Raw genomic sequence first — 25,370 nt, forward strand, 5'->3', positions numbered from 1 at the left:
TATAGTTGTACTTACATTTTTGTTTGTGGAAATATATTTGATCTCCGTTGGTTGAATCCATAGATGTAAAAAGCATGAATATGAAGGGACAATTATATTATTAGTATTATTTTCTTTGAGGTTACAAGATCCATCCCTGACTATGAAAGAATATTATAAATTAGTATTTTATTATGTATTTTGCTCCATTTAACCTCTTCTGCCTTGAGTTCTGTTGTTCAATTTGTAACCTCACAATACATTGTTATTAATGGTACTGGCTTGTTATGTTTGGTCAAATATTTGAATTTTCATTTCTTTCATTTCTTTCTTTTTTTAAACTCCTTTTTTATTTTATATTTCCACATAATTAAATTGTATTAATTTCTTTCTGTTGTTGGTAACATGCTGTCACTTTCTTTGGTTGCCTGAAATATTCTTATTTTTTTATTTATTGTCCAAAGGTGTTCACAACGGATATAGCATTCAACATTTTTCATAATTACTTTGAATCACTTAAAAGATGTCTTACACTCTAGATTGGCCATTATTTTTCAAAAATTGTTTTGACGATGTCATTCCTTTGTCTTTCATATTTTGTTTTCTTTTGTTTGTTTCTTTTCTTGTGAAGTTAGTTCTCAGTAAAATCATTTACTTTGGATGGTAATAATCCCACCCCGCACTATTTGGGTTCTTTTAGTTTTCTTTTTGTGTTTGGTTTTCAGCAATCTTTAATGATGGGCCAACATGAGAGTTTTATTTATTTAAAAAAAGCTTGAAGAAATTTACCCTTCCTGAAGTTTATAACTGTTCTTGAATTTGTATCTTGATGCATTTTAAAATATTTTATATTTTATATACCTAAGAATAAAATTATTATTATTATTATTATTATTGAGGCAGAGTTTCACTCTGTTGCCCAGGCTTGAGTGAAGTGGCTCGATTATGGCTCATTGTAGCCTCAACCTTCTAGGCTCAAGCAGTCCTCCCACCACACCTCCCTAGCTGGCACTACAGGCGTGTGCCACCATGCCTGGCTTATTTTTGTATTTTTTGTATAGATGAGGTTTCACCATATTGCCCAGGCTGGTCTCAAACTCCTGAGCTCAAGCAATCTGCCTGCCTTGGTCTCCCAAAGTGCTAGAATTACAGGTGTAAGCCACTGCATCCAGCCCAGAATAAAATTATTTATGTATTTGTTTTATTGACCTCTGCCAACTTTTCTCATCTTTTCTCTTGATTTCGTGACTATAAATCATTTTTTTAAAAGTCTTTGGCTGATAACTCCAATAACTGCTTCTTCCCCTAGGTCAGATTTTATTGTTTGTTTTGACTGAATGTTATAAGTTAAGTCTCATCTTTCTGTACTCTGAGTGGTTTTGATTAAAAGCTGGACATTATTTAAGAAAACTAGAGAACAAATATAATGTTCTGGATGGTGCGATTAGATTGGATGTTCTCTCAAGAAAGAAGAAGCTAAAGTTAAATCAATATGTATTAAGATTCTAAAGTTGTTTTAAATTACTTAACTAGGATTTGCTTGGGCTTGATTAATTTGAATCTATGGATGGGTCCATAAGTTCTATTAACCTACTGGAATTATGAGCAAATTATTTCATCTGTGTTTGCTTTTAAGTACATGGGCCCTTGGAGAAAAGTTTAACTTTCGCTGGTTGCACTAAAGGTTCATTAATGAAAAAGCTTTAAGAACAGTCTTTAGGTAGGTTGATTACCTAGTTTTAGAATGAAATTTTCCAACCAGACTTGAATATGTAATGAAGATAATAAAAATTGGTTATTTTCTGCAGATATCTCTAAAAAATGCACTTTACTTGCTATTATGTATAACTAGCATATATGCTGATTTTAGAGCCTTTTCCATAGGAAAGAAAAAAAAGAATGAGTTAATGCTCAAGTTAGAATAAATTACATGATCTGAGAAAATAATCAAGTAAAGAGAAGGAAAAATGAGGAAAGTATTAGTAATATTACTTGGTTTTGTCTAAGAAATCTTCTGAAGTCAGCACAATATTATTTGACTACATTTTTTCACCCTTTATTATTTTCTCTTTCAAGCACTAGAAAACATTTTGATTTATTTTAAAAAGTTTCTTTGATTAGTATTCTATCACCTTAGTAAACACTCAAATTATTAAAGTTACTAGAATCTAGCTTGATGATAACACATCAAAATCACTTTTAGTCTCAATTTTCTTTGCCTGATGCCTGTGGCAAAACTGTAAAATAAAAACACCGACATAAAGCCAGTAAAAAATAGGATTTCTTTTTTTTTTTTTTTTTGAGACAGAGTCTGGCTCTGTTGCCCAAGCTAGAGTGCAGTGGCACAATCTCGGCTCACTGCAAGCTCCACCTTCTGGGTTCACGCCATTCTCCTGCCTTAGCCTCCCAAGTAGCTGGGACTACAGGCACCTGCCACCACGTCCGGCTAATTTTTTGTATTTTTTAGTAGAGACGGAGTTTCACCGTGTTAGCCAGGTTGGTCTCAATCTCCTGACCTTGTAATCCACGCACCTCAGCCTCCCAAAGTGCTGGGATTACAGGCGTGAGCTACTGTGCCCAGCCAAAAATAGGATTTCTTATCTAGTTATGTATATTTTTTAGACAATGATAGAACAGAAGTATAAAAGAGAATGATGAAAAATAACTAATGAAGTAAAACTTTCATTATACAATATTTATTTTTATAAATTACATAATTTAAAGTTGCTGTGATATTCAAATGCTCATTTTATAGAAATAGATATAATATTTACTTAAAATTGTTATATAACATGTAATATATCATCATGTTGATTGCTGGCATAGGATGGACACTTACATAACCATACAAAGAAAAATATTGCCTGGGTATTTAAAAAATACTCTGCCTCTTTTATACTTGTCTTCAAGTACAAAAACATTCTAAACTGAACTGCTTCAGTTTAGAATATTCTAAACTGTTTGAACATTTGCATTCACATCTACCTGATCAGAAGGATAAATGTATTCTCGGTTTACCTGCTTTATTGACCTGTAGAAGTAGCAGATAATGATCCTAAAACTGGCAAAATGAAGCAGGCTAATTTGCCATCGAAACTTTTGTTTTACTCTATTGCTATCCTAGTTCTCCTATAATTCTTAGTTTGAATATCAAGAGCCCATAATTGAAAAATAATATACACATATTTAATTTTAAGTCCTATTTAAAAAAAATTCTAGCAGAGTAATGTTTTGTTTAGCATGTAGACATAAAGATTCTTTTCTCCCAAGTAGAAGTAGCAAGCACAAATCAAAAATATATAATCATTCTGAAATTATGAACTAAACATGGAATCTTTTACTTTTCAATATTCAAGCCCAAATAATTTTTTCTTTCTCCTTCAAAACAATAGATAACAGGGTAGAGATATTTACAGACAAAACAGTAATTTCATACCTGTTTTTTGTCTCTGCAATGGGGAAGTGGAACTTAAATGGAAGAAATGATGTCTTTAACCAAGACATAAGCCCCTACTAGCTTTGTTCTGTCTTTTCTGGAAGTCTACTTAGAAAGATACTTTACTAAGCTGTTAAATTCCATGTGGCTGACTAGGTAACAAATAGCAAAGACAGAAGCTAAGGGCTACAGGGGTTTGCAGTTGTCAGCATGGTGATAAGCTAGAGCTTTATCATCAGAAACTAAAGAGTACTTAAATGATACTGGCTGCAGTTGTGGTCATAATTTATCAGCCTCAAGTGACTCTGTGTATATGTGTGCCTACCTTTCCCAGTTTCAGTTTCTGTTCTGCTGGAGTCTGCATTATAAAACTTCAGTGATCCTCCTGCACAGTATTTATTTTTCTAACATCAAAAGAATGAGAAAGGGCACATGGAATGAAATATAAGAAAAACATTACTGAAAAAACATAGAAAGTTAGTACAAATAAAATGCTACTAAAAAGGCTGTAGACAGATGACCATCCAAATAGAAAAGTGTAGTGTAGTCGGACTCAAGCAGAACTATAGAAATGATGTTTTAAGCGGCCGGGCGCAGTGGCTCACGCCTGTAATCCCAGCACTTTGGGAGGCCGAGGGGGGCGGATCACGAGGTCAGGAGATTGAAACCATCTTGGCTAAAAATAGAAAAAAAAAAAAAAATTAGCCCGGCATGGTGGTGGGCACCTGTAGTCCCAGCTACTCAGCAGGCTGAGGCAGGAGAATGGTGTGAACCCGGGAGGCGGAGCTTGCAGTGAGCCGAGAGATCGCGCCACTGCACTCCAGCTTGGGCGACAGAGCAAGACTCTTGTCTCAAAAAAAAAAAAAAAAAAAAAAAGAAATGATGTTTTAAAACAATAACTCACTCTTAGGTTGCAACATGAGTTAAAAGAGGTCAAATAATGTTTTGTTCCTCTGTAAAGTGCATTCTCCAAAGGGAATTAATTTTGAAATCTTTATGTAGTAGGTCACGAAAAGTTTTAAGTAATTAAATTATAAACAAGTGTTTAAAAAGTCTTTTTTAATCTTCTGATACAATGAGTTGATTTTTGTTTAAACTGTGAGCTAAACCTTTTTGTCCATCCTTTTGCCATCTTGAAGCTACCATTAATGGAGAAATTTTTGAAAACAAAAATATAGAAGAAAACAGAAGTAAAATATTTTTTCTATGAATAATCATTCTATAATTTCTTTGTTCCATGGTTTTGTTCTTATCCAAAACTCAATGAGGAAACCTGAATTAATTTTTTGCCTCTTCCTTTTAAATTTATGTCACACAACATATTAATTAAACAAGAAGACAGATCGAATCAGGGTAGCTGATCTCAGTCAGAACGTGCTTAAAATGTGAAGTTAATTGTAGGGTATATGTGCATATGTTGTGTAAGAAGTTGAACAGTCATGACCATTCCAAGCATAACCCATTCCCTGACAATTTCTTATCCCAAGACACAGATGAAAAATCAGAAGTCATAGGTCAGTCTTCTTAAGATAGATGCAGAGATGGACACTTACAAGCAGGTAGTTATTAGGGAAGCACTGTCAGAAAACACCACCTGTAAGAGTATATATCATCCATACAAAACCCTGGCCAACAAAGAAAAGCCACCACTGAGCTTCTCAACAGCGCTTCTGTCCCCCTTTATCAGCTCATTCTTTATCACATTGGAAACAAAGGATTCCTCTGACTCCCCTCAAGGAACATAGCTAGTGATTGTTTTGGCCACATACAGTCACTAGCTATAGACTGCACTCAAGGAGGGTGACAACCTGGGGAAATAGCAATATCCAGGGAGGGACACAGGTGTGAGATGTCAACAAGCAACATTTCTAGCCTGCAGCTGGGGTAATGAGTGCTTAGTACCCAAAAGTGGGCTTTGGGTGAATGACCATAGTGTGAGCAACACGAATCCTGAACTCACTTCTTCAGGTACATCTACTATTACCACATCATCCATCATATGTGAATATGTGCACTGTGTATATGATGCAACATCTGTGTGTATTTGTGTTTGTGTACACTGGAGAGGGAAAAATTGAGGGTCATTTCTGCTGTTGACCAATTGCCAGGATGGTTTTGATGGCATTCATAGATAATTTTTCATGATATAACTTTCTTGAGGAGACATAATTTACCATATAATATTTGTGGGTTTTTTTAACTACCTAGAGATTTATTAAAGGATAGTCAATAACTCTATATGCAGAAAACAGAAACTGGACCCCTTCCTTACACCTTATACAAAAATTAACTAAAGATGGATTAAAGACTTAAATGTTAGACCTAAAACCATAGAAACCCTAGAAGAAAACCTAGGCAATACCATTCAGGACATAGGCATGGGCAAGGACTTCATGACTAAAACACCAAAAGCAATTGCAACAAAAGCCAAAATTGACAAATGGGATCTAATTAAACTGAAGAGCTTCTGCACAGCAAAGAAACTATCATTAGCATGACGAAGCAACCTACAGAATGGGAGAAAGTTTTTGCAATCCATCCATCTGACAAAGGTGTATCCAGAAGCTACAAGGAACTTAAACAAATTTACAAGAAAAAAACAAACAAACCACCCCATCAAAAAACGTGCAAAAGATATGAAGAGACACTTCTCAAAAGAAGGCATTTATGCGGCCAAGAAACATCAAAAAAAGCTCATCATCACTGGTCTTTAGAGAAATGCAAATCAAAACCACAATGAGATACCATCTTATGATCATTAAAAAGTCAGGAAACAATAGATGCTGGCGTGAATGTCGAGAAATAGGAATGCTTTTACACTGTTGCTGGGAGTGTAAATTAGTTCAACCATTGTGGAAGACAGTGTGGTGATTCCTCAAGGATCTAAAACCAGAAATACCATTTTACCCAGCAATCCCATTACTGGATAAATCATTCTGCACATGCATGCATATGTTTATTGCAGCACTATTTATGATAGCAAAGACTTGGAATCTACCCAAACGCCCATCAATTATAGACTGGATAAACAAATTGTGACACATATACACCATGGAATACTATGCAGCCATAAAAAGAATGAGTTCATGAACTTTGCAGGGACATGGATGAAGCTGGAAACCATCATTTTCAGCAAACTAACACAGTAACAGAAAACCAAACACCACATGTTCTCACTCATAAGTGGGAGTTGAACAATCAGAACACATGGACACAGGGAGAGGAACATCACAACCTTGGCCTGTTGGGGCATTGGGGGCAAGGGGAGGGAGAGCATTAGGACAAATACCTAATGCATGTGGGGCTTAAAACCTAGATGACGGGTTGATAGGTGCAGCAAACCACATGGCACTTTATACCTATGTAACAAACCTGCACGTTTAGCACATGTATCCCGGAACTTGAAGTCAAATTATATGTATATATGCAAAACATTTTCTGATATTCTGAATAAATAGCAATGCACGTTTTTCACTGGGCACATTATTGTAAATTGCTATGGGCCTTTTTTCTTATTTTTTCCTTCTTTTTTCCTTCCTTTCTTTTTTTCATTCAGTCTTTCTTTCCTTTACATTCTTTTCTCTTCCTTGTTCTTTCCCTCTACACACCTTTGTTTCCTTTCTCACTCTCTCATTTAATAAGCCAGACATAAGGTTGTATTATGGAAATTTTTATGTTCAGATTTTTAGTTTAATTTATTTTAACTTACATTTTTGATATTTTATTGCAGAATTGCATCTAATTTTGAAAAACTTACAAAACATGTAACTGTTCAATCATGATGGAAAAAATAAAGTTCTTAAATTTTAAAAGCAACTTTTTAAAAAATAGAGTGGAGAAAAAAACTAGTAGCTTTCAGGTGAAGACCTTTGGCAGATAATTCCTTTACCCCATGGTGAGTGATGTTGATATCATGTTAATATCATGTGCCCTGATAGAGTACAATGATGAGGGCTTTCATGTTTGTGTTTTTCTTCCTGAAAACACATACTCCCATTCTAATCACACACACACACAAAATCAGTGGAACCCAAATTGAGAATTGCACTGAAGAAATATGTGATGAGGACTCTTTAATATTGTCCTCTTGACCACCCCACTCGATGACCCTTAATGTCATGGGGGAAAAAAAGAAAACAAAAAGTACAAATACATAGAAATGGTTGCAGTTTGGAAGAGACTAAAAAAACCGTAATGATTAAATTTAATATGGTTTCCTGGACTGGCCTCTGGAACGCAACAAGGACATTATTGGAAAAACTGAAAACTGGTAATATCCAAATAAAGTCTGCGATTTAGTTACTGCTAATATAGTGTTAATTTCTTACTGTTAACAATGGTATCATGGTTCTGTAAGATGGTAATATTAGGAAACTACTAACATTAGGGAACTTTTATATTTGATGACTTTGATGGGTTCTCAGCTAAAATGGTAAATAATTAGATATTCATAGAACTTTTTTTTTCTAGACTTACTAGACTTACTGGGCTTTCTAGACTTACTAGACTTACGTGTGCCAGTCAGGGTTCAACCAGAGAAGCAGCAATAATAGTAGACTGATAGATGCTAGATGACAGATTTATTACAGGAAGTTGGATAAAGCAATCGGTAGGGCTAGTGAAGCAATCTCTGCAGGGCTGTCTCCACCTGTAAGGCTGGAGCACAAAGCCCTCAGTCCATTAGTCAGGAAGGGAATGCCATGAGCCAGCTAGAACCCAATGAACACAAGCTGGGAACCCCACCATCACTAGCAGCAATGCAAACAGCATGAGGTAGAAGCCTGGGAGGGCAAGTTTTCATCTATGTCAGCCTTGTTGCCTCTTCCTTGTAGGGCTGAACATATGTGCTTCTAGTCGAGGTGTCAGAGAAAATGAAGAAAGAGTGAGTGGGAAGGGAGAGAGAATTGCCAGCCCCACTGATGCTTTATGCCAATGAGGTGAAACCAGCAACAAGGTTTTTGTGCCAGAAAATAGCTGACACCTTCCTTCTAGTAGTTTCCTTGACAAGATTATTATGCTTTAGCCAATAGACTATTTTTTAAAATTCTATGCTGTCTCTCTGGAACCTTGTTTCATATAGCAAATGTTCAGCTTTCTTAATATGCTGCATTTGTATCTAAATATATGCCTCATTTTCTAGTTTTAGTCTAAAAAATAGGATAATGTAAGTCACCTAATTACTCTAGCACGTTTGTATTTTGCTTTTCACTAGATGGAATGAAGATGTTAATAGAGCCCTTGATATTTCTACTCATTTTATTAGGTTTTAAAAGTATATTTATAAACATAAATATCTAACAGAATGTGTTGAATATTTATGCATTGCTTTGCTGCCAAAGTCCATATACATATATCCATGGATTTTGAGATAATTTTATGAATTGATGGATTTATCCTTATAACACAAGGACTCTTTCTGCATTACTAGCCTTTTAGTTACTAATAGCTGTAAGCTATTAAGCATGAGGAATTAACTCTCGGATGAATTTTGAACACAAAGAAAGGCTGGTAGTGCTTAAGATGTATTGTGAAATGTTTTGATGATATACCATTAAATTTATTCCAAAGTATATTTCAAAAATTGCCAGTGGAAATCTAAGACTGCCTCTTTCTCCTTTTTAATCATGAAACTTGCCCCAGGTTGCCAAAAATGCAGCCATCAGCATTCCTTCGTGAAAGCAGCTTAGTGCTCTCAGCCATCTTATCTCCCCTGTTGTATGGTTGATTTTCTTTTTGTATCAGTGAATACAAACATTAAAATGGACCCATAATCTTACCTTAGTTACACAGAAGTTCTCCAGCTGCTTCTGTGATATTTGGAAAGTATCTGCTAAAGAAATTAGGCCCATATGCATAAGAGAACATACTCACAAATTATACATATTGCAAAGTAATATAATTACAATAGATGAAAATAAAATGATGAAGGAATAAAGTTCAATTAAAGGAAAAATAATTTAAAAAGACTAATATTTTAGTAACTTTAGAAACAGAAGATTAGATCTTGGGAGCTGAACCAAAAATATAATACTTACCTTAGTTCTTAAATCAGGTTACTTTCCACAAGTATATCATTAGCTCATGTTACAGTGTGATCATGTGCATACATTGACTTCTTAAACCATACATAAAAACCTCAGGATGTTTTATTGTGATCTTTATACAAAGAACCGGAAGACATTATTTTAGGCATAAAATGACAAAGAGAGGAACAGCAGCTATAATAGTTATGAAATCCTAAAACTTACAGTATATAAATAGGTTTTAACTTTGCTTCTAAAGCAAAGGGAACTTCATAAAAATTTCACAAATACCGTATTGCTGTATTGAAGCAGAAAGTTATTTTTACATAGACAGTTGAACAAAAGAGAATAGATGAGGATAAAAACCTGAAATTTTATAACAATATCTTATATACAGCTATATCAATGTGTACCTCATAGTTGCACCTGCTTTAAAAGCCAGGATCATAATGATGAACAATGAACTTTCTCTGCCTTTTATGAGCTCACAGACTATAGCTAATTATAAACTTGATTTTACTGTCCTTTTTTTTTTTTTTTTTTTTTTTTTTTTTTTTTTTTTTTGAGACAGAGTCTCACTCTCTTGACCATGCTGGAGGGCAGTGACACAATCTTGGCTCACTGCAGCCTTGACCTCCTGGGCTCAAGTGATCTTCCTGCCCTGTCAGCCTTCCAAGTAGCTGGGACGACAGGTGTGAGCCACCACACCTGGCTAATTTGTGTATTTTTTGGAGAGACAGGGTTTCACCCTGTTGCCCAGACTGGTCTTGAACTCCTGAGCCTTGGCCTCCCAAAGCGCTAGGATTACAGGCGTGAGCCACCACGCCCTACCTGTCCTCTCCTGTCCTCTCTTAAACTCAGCAGTGAGTGCATGGGTGATTCTACGATTATTTGTTAAACCACCCATATACATCACACACACATGCGCGCGCACACACACACACACACTGTTTAATATATGATATATTTCATAGTACAAACTAATATTGTAAATGCAGATTCTTCCAGAACAGAGCCATGATAGCTAAGTTCTCCATCTTTTAATTTGGGAAGAACTACAGATTAGAAAAAAACGACAAACAACAAACAAACTCCTGCATCATACTATGTTCACAGTTATTTACCTATGTCTGCTTAACATCACTGTATGCTAAATTATACATAACTAAATGTCACCCTTATTTTCCATGCACTTATTAATATAATTTATAATTGTCAAAATAACTAGGTTTGGACTTAGCAAAATGTACTTGTGTGTGAACTCAGACAGTTATTTGAATTGACTGTGTTTTTTTATCCTTAAAATATCTACGTGATAACAACTATTACACTGCTCCCTCCTCCCTTGCCCTTCCATCCCTCACTAAAACTACACAGCTTTTTGTCCTCAAATACTTTTCTCAAAGATTCCTACCACACTCTCCTCCCCTAGTGTCTAACTCAAAGTTCCAGGGAGACTCTTCTAGCCCTTAAACATTGAGTCCAAACTCCAACTTACCATCACCCTATCACATTACCATTTTAATTTCTTATCAGAGAAGTTAGCACAATCTGAAATTATTTTGCCGTTTATTTATTAATCCTTTATTTCTCCGTGGAGCCCCTAAACTCCGCAAGAGTGAGTAACTTGCCTGTGTTGCTTTTTACTACATTACCAGCTCCTAGCCTAGTGCCTGGCACAAAATGGGGCCATGAATACTTAATGAATGGAAGAGTAAACATACGCAACACATACTAAACATTTAACTTGACACAATAAAATTAAATACATGTTACTGTCCTTGCTGGCAAATCCATTCTCCCCGATTCCTGGTTAATCTTCTTAAAATATGATTTTTTTTACATTACTTTATTCCAAACAGATGTTTTGATAGGAAAAACTTAAAACTTTTTATTATGAAAGGTTTTCCAACATGTAAATCTGAATTTCCATCCTCACTTTATCTCATGCTCCCTAAGGCTGTGCTCTCCACCAAATTAATCTCTAACTTTTTGCTTCCCACAGTCCCTCTACCTGAAATGCTACTTTCTTATCTCTACTACCTTATAACTCCTTTAATTCCAGCCTTAATCTGATCATGGGAAAATTTTCCTTAGGGGAAGGACTGCTAGAAAATAAGTGGTGTGCATGTTCTCACTCATAGGTGGGAATTGAACAATGAGAACACATGGACACAGGAAGGGGAACATCACACACCAGGGCCTGTCGTGGGGTGGGGGAAGGGGGTAGGGGGAGGGGGTAGGGGGGAGGGGGGAGGGATAGCATTAGGAGATATACCTAATGTAAATGATGAGTTAATGGGTGCAGCACACCAACATGGCACATGGATACATATGTAACAAACCTGCACGTTGTGCACATGTACCCTAAAACTTAAAGTACAATAATAAAAAAAAAAGAAAAGAAGTGGTTATAGAAGTTTCTCTCCTCTCAAGATAATGCCTAGAATTTGTCCTGAAATAGATAAATGAAGAGTAAAATTAATGTCATCAATTTGAAGCTTAAAAATGTCTAAAGATATTAACATAAAGCGCAATTAAAATTTTATAATTTCATCTAAAAGTGTGCCCTAATTATCTGGTACCCTTGGTCGTATCCCCATTCTAAATGCCTTCCACTGTCCTCTGAACTTTTCCCAATCCTTACTCCACAGCAATTTCTATCCACTCTGCAATCTGAAAGCATTACTGCTTACAACAATTGTTTTGACAATTTATTTCTCTGTAACTGCTTTCGAGGAATATCCTCTTTTTTGTATATTCTAAATTAGGCCTTGTACATAATAAATGCTTAATAATTTGGGGTTAATTAGATGAATTCTGTGCCACACCATGGAATGCCAATTCAGTTTTGTAACCTGTCTTTACAAGATAGATACTGATCCCATTAACAGAATTGCTTATGTGGCAATTAGCATCATTAAGATAAATTAATGAATCAGATGTCCATTTCTTTAGTCTATAAAACTGGCAATAGTGATTAGAAACATTTTTACCAAATTAACAACACTCATCAAATTATTATTCCTATGTTTTTATTCATCCAAAACATATTTATGTAAAAAAAAAAAGATTAGATCAGTCTAGGTGATATTAAACTTGTTTCCACTATTAAATTCACTTAAATAAAACCTTCTGTAAATTAATTCCAAAGAAAATATTTCCTAGAGATAAAGTAAACTCCTGCTTATATTAGTATGCTGTGAGTTTTTATTAATTTATTTGCTAATTTAATTTGATCACTAACCACTGGGATTAAACTAATATAAAAATACAGATATATCAACTTGAATATTAATGTTATGTTTTGGTTTATAAAACGAAAATATTTACAAGGAATTTTTTGACATGAATAATGGACAAAGCTTATCCTGAATTATTGTTGGAGATTCATAGCTTCTCTCTACCATAAAAGTCATAACTAACTGAAGAAAATTTTTCTCCCATTACTGTTTTCAAACATGCCATGTTGGAGTTTCTTTCCCTTGCCACTCAACATTTTAAGCAGTTTCCATGATATTTTGGTTAATTTTATCATTAAGAGGAAACCTAATTTTGCCTAACAATTGCTAACAACCTAATTATATTCATTGAAAACGCATGTTGTATCTGATTCTACATAGATTTTTCTCCTAACTTCAGTACTGACGGGCTCAAAAATTCCTCTTGAGAAGATGAATAAACTTGTGTTTTGTCACCTTTTGGCTTTTTCCTTTGTGTCTGCCCATAATCTTTTAGGCTTTCTTCTGGGGAAGGTTTGGACCAGAGAAAAAGAGGCAAACATCAATTTGCATGCTATTTCTATTAATATTCCTTTCTTAGCTAGTGTGGATGGGAGGTTATGCTCCATTTTGTGCCAAGCATACAATCAGCTCTATCACAGATCGCCTTTGTTCATAGTTACACAGCTACTCAGGAGCATAGCAATGCCCAGTTCTCAGCCTTCTGTCATTGGTGATACAGATTTCAATTAATTTCCTGACATTTCCCTTCATGCTATGGCCGTTCTTAGTGGTCCATTTCATAATAGGCAACCTCTCCTCTCCAGCAGATGTAACATGTGATTGTGGTGTTGTTAGCAGTATTATTATTGTTAGGCTGGTTTTATATAATGAATTGAGGCATATTTTATCTTTTTCTGTTTTCTGGAATACTTTGTAAAAAATCAAGATGATGTCTTGAAAGTTTGGTGGAATGTACTTGGAAAAAACAACCTGAATCTTGTGTGTCCTTGTTGAGAAGATACAAATATACATGTAAAATATCACTTTTATTTTGTTAAAAGTCAGAGCTGTGCTTGAGCTTTATGTTTTCCTTGACACCATTTTGGTGTCTAACTCTGTTATGAGAGAAATATTTTATTTCTACTTTAATTCTGTGGTGTTGTCTTATTTTTCATTATCTTTTATTATTATTATTATTTTAAAGCTAAAACTGGGCTCCTCTTTTATGGGCGCTCTTAGTTTTATTTGGTACATCTGAAAAATTTATCTCTATTACTATTTTTCAAATATTTATCATTTTCATTTGTATTTTTACTCTTTCTGGGACTTATATTACCTGACGTTTAGTATTTCAACTCTCTTCTCTTTTTTATTATACTCACTATATGTTTATTCTCCTCTTCTTTTAGGAGTGATTTTCTCAATCTTCTTTCATAATGAACTAATTTATTTCTCAGATGTATTCATGCTATTATTTACTTCAGCTGTTAACCCCTAAGCACTACAGCCTACATAAGGTGCACAAGTACAACTAGTTTATTTGAGGAGTTTGGAGGAAAATGGTCAACAGAATGCATATAGTGCTCTAAACTCCTGCCATCACACTGAAAGGACTCCTTGGACCTGCTTTTTGTTTGTTTGTTTTCTATGAACTGTTATACTCCAGAAAGACACATTAGTAGAAAGAGTAGAGAGAGATCATGCAGGATATTTGGAAATGTCTAAAATTTACAATCTGTGTTGCCATCTTGCTGTTCTGCAAAACATTCTTTTCTTGGTTTCAGCTGACTGCTGAGTCAACATCTTCCAAGAACGGTTGCGACTGAGTTACAAACATCACTCAGAGATAGAGTGGCTTGTCTTTCCACACTATCTGTTATGTTCTTTGTTTCAACTATTATATTCCTTTCAGCTAAATCTTTTTTAAATTTCTCTTTTTGTTTCATTTTGTTAAAATCATCTCAGTTTTTAGTACGTTAGATAAATTATACTGAATCCTTGATCCATCTATTCTAATATGTCTGTGTCAGATGGCATGCGTCGTTTGTTCTTTTTCATTTGATAGAGTGAGCTCCTCAAATTCAGATTACTTAGGCCTGTGTGTTTACATTTCCATTGAGGATATTGAGACCCATGCTCAGTATTCAATAATGTGTATAAGAAAAAGTCCCAAGGTCAGACCTCTATCTGAATCAGCTTCAATAAACTAAAGGTAAGTAGCAATGAGTCCTACAATGGAAATCTACAGATGATAGCAGTACAATTAATCTATTCTCAAACCAAGGAGACAACTCATTCCTTCAAGGCTTTCCCCTTCACTTGCAGTGAGAAGCAGACCCGAGGGAAGTACTCCACTCCTTCAATTGTTCTTCCCCAGCCCAAGACGTTACTAAGACTAGTGTTTGGAAAGCAAATTCCAGAAGTTGGTCAGTTCCCACACATTTTTTTCTTCCGGCAACTAACCCACAAAACTTTAAATTTTATTTCTGGGTACACCCACCACAGAGGTCTGATTTGTCATAGGTGTACGATTAGACAGTGACAATTTAAAGGTAAGGTAGGCTTAGATATAAAAAAGAATATCACAGAATCTATGTTATCTTACTAGAATGATACCTGTCTGCCTCTTGCCACAAGCTAAAGCAACTACCCCTAAGACATACCTGTTCAAAAGACAAACATTTTCCCCAAGAGTTTTTCCTCCCTTGACGTTTTAGTCTAATTTCTCTAGGGTTGGTTTGGGGAAGATGCCAACAGGTTTTGCTAGATCAGCATAATGATAGAAACTGGTTGTTCTATAATTTCTACACAGAGATTCATTGAGGTTTACTTTCAGTCAATTTTTGTGAATATTTTATGTCATCTAAAACTATTTACTCGGTGTCATCAGGGTTTAAAGAGTGATCTATATGTTTACTAGAACAATGCATTATATTATTCAAAAACTTTATCTCTGTTATTTTCTAAACTCAAAGTAGTTAAGTTTCCCTACTGTAGACTTTACTGAGTTTCCCTTGAACTTCCTTGATTTTTGCTTTATATTTTCGTATTTTGTTTTAATTTGGTAAAAAAAATTTATAGTGCTTGTATCCTTTGTGGTTTTATCTCTTTTGTTATCATTTTAAATGTTAATTTCTGAATTCATATTTGTCTAATATATTGTGATTCAAACTAAGTTATAAACTTAGTCAATAACTGTCTTGGTTTTTAAATTATTTCTGATATCGATATTTTTGTGTGGTTGTTTGCTTGCTTTTATCTGTGTTTAATTTCTTCCCTTTGTGGTAATTTGAATAAATTATACTATGATTTTAGTAGAGTGGGTTATACTTATATTTTTCATTTACTTAAAATTTATTGTTTATCAACTTTAAAAGTTAAACAAGTGTTCTAGATTTTCTAGTACAATAGCATCAAACTAAATTATAATATATCAATACATCTTCCTAAAACTCAAAAATCGAATCAAGAGAAAATAAAATCACCTGTAGACCATGATTTCATGTTAGTAGGAGACAGGAGCTTTCATTTTATTTATGTAACTTTTATTTACATATAAATGGGAAAACCATATCTGAGACTTACAAAAATGTGTACAGAGCCCACGTTATACTCCCATGCATGCTAAAGGCAACAGGGAAGAGAGCATAGTATATTAAGAAGATCCTAGAGGTGAAAATGAGTATCTCATCAATGCTGTTTTACTCCCAGAAGAAGAAGACGACTTTTCCATGAATGGAAATACTGCAAGCAGGTCTGAATTCTAATGAAATAAAGTGTTAGGTACTGGTAATTAGATATTTGGAGAGTCTGCGAGACCACAGGTGGTAGTCTTAGAAAGATGACATTTCATGACGACAAACACATTTTGGAGAGGAGAAATGTTTTCTTGCAGGCTTAGTGCTAAAATAGAGAAAGCAATGTTGAATGACTGTAATAAAACAAGACAGAATAAAAGAAGCAGAAGGTGAGATGCAAAAAAGAAAAGCACTATACGTTGAAGAAATGGTGCTTTGTTGTAGCAACAGAAGTGTCTGCTCTTAAACTACAAAAGCTTTCATAAGCTCCCCTGCTACTGCTAGTTTAAAAACCTTAAAAATGAATATAAACACCACCAGAAAATTCATTAACAGCACAGTTGTTATAAGAAAAATGAAAATACGAATAAAAAATCATTAGCAGAAAATACACAAACATGTACATATGCACATACATACAATATAAAACCATGAAGCAAATTATAATAACAAAACAAGCAAATTTACATACGAAAGCAAATGTAGATACAGGGTAATTTAAACCAAGCCAAGTAAATTTTAGGAAAGATACTTAAGAAAAAGAAAAAAAATCATTTCAGAAAATAAGAACAAATTGCAAAGTATGAATGCATATGCTGAGAATTCAATAAGAAAAACAAAGAATTGCATAAAAAGATTCAAGAAAATGACACAGGAAAAGAAGTATTTAAAAAATAGAAATAAAGTGATAGATGTTGAAGGCAGAAATGATTCAACATAAATATGACTGGACATTCTGAAAAATAGGAATAATCACAATGTAAAAAGAACTAATTTTCATCTTTTTATTTTTATGAATGCACAGTAGGTGTATATATTTATGGGGTACATGAGATATTTTGATACAGACATACAATGTGTAATGTTTGCAACAGGGTAAATGCAGTGTCCATCATCCCAAGCATTTATAATCCCTTTGTGTTACAAACATTCCAATTATATTCTTTTAGTTATTTTTAAATGTACACTAAATTATTTTTGGCTATAGTCACCCTGTTGTGCTATGAAATACTAGATCTTACTCATTTTATCTAAATATATTTTTCTACTCTTTAACCCCCTCCACCCACGACTCTTCCCAGCCTCTGGTACCCATTATTCTACTCTGTATTTCCATGAATTCAATTATTTTAATTTTTAGCTCCCACAAATGAGTGACAACATGCAAATTTGTCTTTCGATGCTTGGCTTATTTCACTTAACATAATGATCTCTGGTTCCATCCCGGATACTGAAAATGACAGGATCTCCTTTTTATGGCTTTATAGTACTCCATTGTGTATATGCACCATATTTTCTTTATTCATTTATCTGTTGATGGGCACTTAGGTTGCTTCCACATATTGACTACTGTGAATAGTGCTGCAATAAACATGGGAATGCAGAAATTTCTTTGATATACTGATTTACCTTCTTTGGGGTAGATACCTAGCAGTGGGATTGCTGAATCATATGGCAGCTCTAGTTTCAGATTTTGAGGGATCTGTCTACTGTTCTTGATAGTGGCATTATTAATTTACATTCCCACCAACAGTGTAAAAGGATTCCCTTTTCTCCACATTTTTGTCAGAATTCATTGTTGCCTGCTTTTTGGATAAAAGCCATTTTTACTGGGGTAAGATGATATTTCATTTTAGTTTTGATTTGCATTTCTCTGATGATCAATGATGTTGAGCATCTTTTTTATATACCTGTTTTCCATTAGTATGTTTTCATCTAAGATATGTCTGTTCAGATCTTTTGCCCATTCTTAAATCAGATTATTAATTTTTTCCTATTGAGTTGTTTGAGCTGTTTACATGTTCTGGTTATTAATACATTGTTAGATTAATAGTTGGCAAATATTTTCTTCCATTCTGTAGGTTGTTTCTTCACTTTGTTACATTCTTCGTTATGCAGAAGCTTTTTAACTTGATGTGTTCTCATTTGTTCATGTTTGCTTTGGTTGCCCATGCTTGTGGGGTGTTACCCAATAAATTTTTGCCCAAACCAATGTCCTGGAGAGTTTCCTCAATGTTGTCTTTCAGTAGTCATAGGTTGAGATCTTAGATTTAAGCCTTTAATTCATTTTGATTTGATTTTTTCTATATGGTGAGAGATAAGGGTCTAGTTTTATTCTTTTGCATATGGATATCCAGTTTTCCAGAACCATTTACTGGAAAAATTGTCCTTTTTCTGATGTATGTTCTTCGCACCTTTGCAGATTTATTTTTGGGTTCTCTACTCTGTTCCATTGGTCTATGTGTCTGTTTTTATGCTGTGCTGTTTGCTTCCTGTAACTATATAGTATAATTAGAAGTCAGGTAATATGATTCCTCTAGTTTTGTTCTTTTTTTCTCAGGATGACTTTGGCTATTCTGAATCTTTTGTAGTTCCATATAAATATTTGATTTTTTTTTTTTTTGGCCGGACGTGGTGGCTCACACCTGTAATCCCAGCACTTTGGGAGGCTAAGGTGGGAGGATCACCTGAGGTTGGAAGTTCGAGACCAGCCAGGCCAACATGGAGAAATCCCATTTCTTCAAAAAATACAGAAAAATTAGCCGGGAGTAGTGGTACATGCCTGTAATCCCAGTTACTCAGGAGGCTGAGGCAGGAGAATCACTTGAACCCAGGAGGCAGAGGTTGCGGTGAGCTGAGATTGTGCCATTGCACTCTAGCCTGGGCAGCAAGAGCGAAACTCCATGTCAAAAAAAAGAAAGTAATAGAATTTTTTTTTCTATTTCCGTAAGAATGTCATTTCAATTTTTTTTTGGTGTCCTCTTCAATTTCTTTCATTTGTATTTTACAGTTGTCAGTATAGAGATCTTTCACTTCTTTGGTTATGTTAATTCCCATGTATTTTAATTTATTTGTGGCCATTATAAATTTGATTACTTTTTAAGTTTCTTTTTCAGATTGCTCATTGTTGGCATATAGAAATGCTACACACTTTTGTATGTTGATTTTATATTCTGCAAATTTACTGAATTTGTTTATCAGTGCTAATAGTGCTTTTGGTGGAGTCTTTAGGGTTTTCCAAATATAAGATCATATCATCTGCAAATAAGGATAATTTAACTTTATCATTTCCAATGTGGTTCTTCATTTTTTTCTCTTGTTAAATTGTTCTAGTTAAGACTTCCAGTACTATGTTAAGCAATGAAAGTGGGCATCCTTGTATTGTTTCAGTGCTTAGAGGAAAGGCTTTCTTTTTACCCCATTCAGTATGATACTAGGTGTGCATATGTTGCATCTGGCTTTTATTGTGTTGAGGTATGTTCCTTCTGTACCCAGTTTTGTGAAGTTTTTTAATCATAAAGGGATACTTAATTTTTATCAAATACTTCTTTAGCATCAATTGAAATGATCACATGATTTTTGTCCTTCATTCCATTGATACGATATATCAAGTTGATGGATTTGTGTAAAACCATCCTTTCATTTCTGAGATAAATCCCACTTGGTCATGAGAAATGATCTTTTTAATGTGTTGTTGAATTCAGTTTGCTAGTATTTTCTTGATGATTTTTGCATCAATTACATCAGACATATTGGCCTGTAGTTTTCTTCTTTTTAATATGTCTTTATCTGATTTTGGTATCAGGGTAATACTGGACTTGTAGAATGAATCTGGAAGTATTCCCTCCTCCTCTATTTTTTTGGAGTGGTTTTAGTCGAGTTGGTATCTTCTCTAAATGTTTGGTGGAATTCAGCACTGAAGGCATCAAGTTTTTGTTGATTTTCTCTTTGGATTATATCCAGTGCTGAAAGTGGGGTGTGGAAGTCTCCAGTCTAATAGCGTAGCTCTAAAACTGTTTGCTTATATGTCTGTGTGTTTCTATTTTGTATGTGTATATATTTACAATTATATATTATATATAATTATTATATATTATATAACAAACATTATATTCTTTTGCTGAATTGACTCCTTTGTCATTATATAATGACCTACTTTTCTCTGTTTATAGTTTTTGTCTTGAAATCTATTTTGTCTGATATAAGTATAGCTACTCCTGCTGTTTTTTGGTTTCCATTTGCATGGAATACCTTTTTCCATCCCTTTATTTTCAGTGTATGTATGTCTTTATAGTTAAAGTGTGTTTCTTGTAGGCCACAGACTATTGGGTCTTGTGTTTAATTCATTCAGTCACTCTATGTCTTTTGACTGGAGAATTTAGCCCATTTACATTCAATATTATTATTAATAAGTGAGGACTTACTCCTGCCATTTTGTTATTTATGTTTTTGTTGTTTTGTGTTTTTCTCTTTCTCCATTCTTTCCTTCCTGTCTTCCATTTTTTTTTTTTTTAATATGTAGTCTTGCTCTGTTGCCCAAGCTGGAGTGCAGTGGTGTGATCTCGGCTCACTGCAACCTCTGCCTCCCAGGTTCAAGCAATTCTACTGCCTCAGCCTCTCAAGTAGCTGGGATTACTGGCACATGTCACCATGAATGGCTAATTTTTGCATTTTTAGTGGAGTTGGAGTTTCACCATGTTGGCCAGGCTGGTCTTGAACTCCTGACCTCAAGTGATCCACCCACTTTTCCCCACCAAGTGCTGGGATTACAGGCATGAACCACCACACCTGGCCCTGTCTTCCTTTAAATGAAAGTAATTTTCTCTGGGACTACGTTTAATTTTAGTTAAATCTGCTTAGTGTCCTATAACCTTCTTATAGTTGAGTATTGATATCTTTTTCTAGGTTTGGTACACTCTATTGTCTATTTTCATCCCTTTGAATAAACTTTCTACCCTAATATCTCTTTTCCTCCTCTTTAAGGCCAATAACTCTTACATTTACCCTTTGAAGGTTATTTTCTATATTTTGCAGGCATTCTTTATTCTTTTTTATTCTTCTTCCTTTGTCTCCTATAACTGTGTATTTTCAAATAGCCTGTTTTCAAGTTTACTAATTCTTTCTTCTGCTTGACCAATTCTGCTGTAGAGACTCTGATGCATTCTTTAATGTCAATTGAATTTTTCAGCTCCAGAATTTCTGCTTAATTTTTAAAAATTACTTCAATCTCTTTGTTAAGTTTATCTGATAGGATTCTAAATTCCTTCTCTGTGTTATCTTGAATTTTGTTGAGCGTCCTCAAAACAGCTATTTTGAATTATCAGTCTAAAAGATCAGAGATCTCTGTCACTCTGGGATTGGTCAGTGGTTTCTTTAGTTTGTTTGGTGAAGTCATGTTTTCATGGATGCTTTTGATGCTTGTGGATATTTGTAGATGTCTGGGCATTGAAGAGTTGGTATTTACTGCAGTGTTTGCAGTCTGGGCTTCTTTGTGCCTATCCTTCTTGGGAAGACTTTCCAAGTATTTAAGGGTATTATGTGTTGTGATCTAAATCTTTGGTTATTGGAGCCATATCTGCATGAAGGAGCACCCCAAGCCCAGTATTGATGTGGCTCTTGAAGCCTCATGCGGGTACCACGTTATTGGTCTTGGTTAAGATCCAGAAGAATTACCTGAATTACCAGTCAGAGACTCTTGTTTTCTTCCTTTCCCTTAAACAGATTACTCTTTCTATGCTGAGATACCTGGAGGTGGGTTAAGGGATGACACAGGCACCCCTGTGGTCACCATCACTGGGACTGCAGTTGGTCAGACTCAAAGAAAGTATAGCACTGGGTCTCACCCAAGGAACATGGTGACCACTGCCTGGCTACTGTCAGTGTTCACTCAAGGCCCAAGGACTCTTCAGTCAGCAGATGGTTAAGCCAGCCAGGCTTGTGTCTTTCCCTTGGGGGTGGCGAGCTCCCCCTGGTCCGGGGCAGGTCCAGAAATGCTGTCCAGGAGCCCAAACCCACAGTTGGGGATCTTAGGAATCTCCTTGGTGCTCTATTCCATTGTGGCTGAGCTGGCAACCAAGTGATTTTGTCACTCTTCCCTCTTCCTTCTTCATGCAGAAGGAATCTCTCCCTGTGGCCACCTCTGCCCCAGACCTGTAGTGAGCACTGCCTGGCTACCACTAGTGTTCTTCAATGTCCAAGGGCTCCTCAGTCAGCTTTTGGTGAATGCTCTTAGGCATGGGTTATCCCTTCAGGGAAGTGGGCTCCCTTCTGGCCCAGGGCATATCTAGAAATGCCACCCAGGAGCCAAGCCCTGGAAATAGGGGCCCCAGGAGCCTGCTTCATGCTCTACCCTACTGTGGGAAAACTGGTGCCCAAGCTGGACGACAGAGTTTTCTTTTCTCTTCCTTCTTCTTTCCTCAACAAGGAGGCTTTCCCTGTATGCGCACACTGCTGTGAGCATGCTGTGTCACACCTGAAGCCAGCATAGTCTTGCATCTCACCCAAGGCCTGCACTGATTGCTGCCTGGCTACCATTGCAGATTATTCATGGTCCTAGGGCTCTTTAGTCAGCAGGTGATGAATTCTGCCAGGACTGGATCCTTCCGTTCAAGGCAGTGAGTTTCCTTCTGGCCCACGGTGTGTCTAGAAATGTCATCAAGAAGCTAGAGGCTGGAATGCGGGCCTCAACACACTGCCTGGTGCCCTGAGTTTCAGTCACTGGGATGGGTCATTCCTCTTTGTCTGTGTCTGGTCTAAAGACTTTCTCTGTGGGCACAAGCTGAGTTCTTCGCTGTATTGCTTTCTGCTGTGAAAGGTCAATACTAAGTTCCAATGCAGTCTCACAAGCTCTGTCTCCTGAAACACAGATTATCTCTCTGCACTATACAGTTGCTGTGGGGGGATGGTGAAGGATGGCACTGGGAATTCAAGACAGTCTTTCCCCTCTGTCTTCAGTTTCTCTTTCCTTGTAATGATATTAAAACCAGGTACTGTGATTACTCACTTGATTTTTGGTTCTTATCAAGGTGCTTTCTTGTGTAGATAGTTGTTCAATTTTGTGTTCCTATGGTGGGGAGAGGAGATGTTTGGAGGGTTCTGTTCTTCCATCTTGCTCCACCTATCAATAGCACTAACATTTAATATTAAATGAATTTCTAACTATGTTTCAGAAATAAAAAAACAATAAGAAACTTCATTTTGAATGGAGCTAGTTCTTCTTCTTTTTTTTTTTTTTTTTTTTTTTTTTACTGTCTCACTGTGATGCCCAGGCTAGATACAGTGGCATGGCCTCGGCTTACTACAACCTCTGCCTCCTGGGTTCAAGTGATTCTCCTGCCTCAGCCACTTGAGCAGCTGGGATTACACGTATGCACCACCCGCCTGGCTGATTTTTGTATTTTCAGTAGAGACATGGTTTCACCATGTTGGCCAGGCTGGAATTAATGGAGGTAGTACTTAACTAGAAAATTTAGCTAGAAAGATCAATTCTGAAAAATAATTTTTCTATCGTTTAACTTTGACATAAGGAAAAAAGTCCTTTTGGGTGTTCATGAAAAACATCAAAGAAAAAGTCAAAAGAAACAAAAAATTAAAAAGCCAAACAAGTTTAATATAAAATGTCTTAATAATATCCTTTACAATTTATAACTTTAGAGTAACAATGTTTTAAAAATTCAAGACAAACATTTTAAGAATCAAGAATATTGAAAACTATTTTCAACATGCAATAATTTGGTGGATATTATACTCATGAGCTGTTCAGGTAAAATTTATTATAGATGATTTATTACAGAAGAGACTTTATTTTAACCAAAGGATAATTGGGAAAATAATTTTAAAGGATTGGTGGTTAGAAATTCTTTTCACAGGCATACACATGTTAATTCTATGATTATAACAGAGATTGAAATGAAGATGAAAGAGTAATCTGTGAAAATTCTATAATTTGAAAAAGTAAACATTATGATATGTTTTTAACTAGGGAAAGATGCTATTAAAAAGAGAAATTTAATATTGTAATTTCACTAGAACAATCTGTCTCAACTTTTATGTAATAAACTTGTGAGTTATTTTTTAGTTGTGATGAACCCCCAGGTTGAAGGTCACATGAACTGAGCATGTCCAGATGAGCCAAGTACATAACCACTTAGGTGAAACTCAAGTGCTCAAACCAAGGAGTGGGGACTGAATGAAGAGGTGGATACTGCATGGCAGGATCTAATATTCAATCAGATCAAGTCCTTTCTTGTGTTGTTCTAGGGAATGATCCTGTTAGATTATGTATCCTGGCATCACCTCATTGCAAGATCCAATCAGCTCACACCCCATAACCTTGCTTATAAATCCCAATTCATCCTTCAGCTTGGGGAGACAGATTTGAGAGTTTCCTCTTGTCTATGTGCCAGTCAACTTGCAATAAAGCTTCTCTATTCTCAAAATCTAGTGCCATGGTATTTGCTTCTATGTGCAAATACTGCTTGGTAACAATATTGCTTGGTAACAATATTAGCTTATTGATACTATTTAGATACTATCAATACAATATCAGCATATTGATAATATTTGGATACTAAATAGGAATAAAATAGGAATAAGTAGGAATATTAATTAATATGTGAAACCAAATATTATAAGTCTAAAAAATGAAAACAAAGGGACGAAAGACATGAAAGATCATATATAAACTAGTTATATAAAGTGTGTATAGATTGAACTCAACTAAAGCTAAGACTCAGTAATTTATAAAGAAAAGAGGTTTAATTGGCTGACAGTTCCACAAGCTGTACAGGAGGCATGGCTGTGGAGGCCTCAGGGAAATCACAGTTATGGCAGACAGAAAGGGGAAGCTGCCACATGTTCAAATGGCAGAGCAGGAAAGAGAGAGAGCAAAAGGGGAAGTGCTACACAGTTTCAAACAACCAGATCTCATGAGAACTCCCATCATGAGACAGCACTAGGAGGATGTGCTAAACCATTAGAAACCATCTCATGATCCAATCACTTCCTACCAGGCTGCACCTCCAACACTCAGGATCAGGATCACAATTCAACATGAGATTTGGGTGGTGACACAAACCAAACCATATCATTCTGCTCCTGGCCCCTCTCAAATCTCAGGTCCCTCTGACAT

Source organism: Symphalangus syndactylus, chromosome 16, assembly GCF_028878055.3.
Source record: "Symphalangus syndactylus isolate Jambi chromosome 16, NHGRI_mSymSyn1-v2.1_pri, whole genome shotgun sequence".
Classification (NCBI taxonomy): Eukaryota; Metazoa; Chordata; class Mammalia; order Primates; family Hylobatidae; genus Symphalangus; species Symphalangus syndactylus.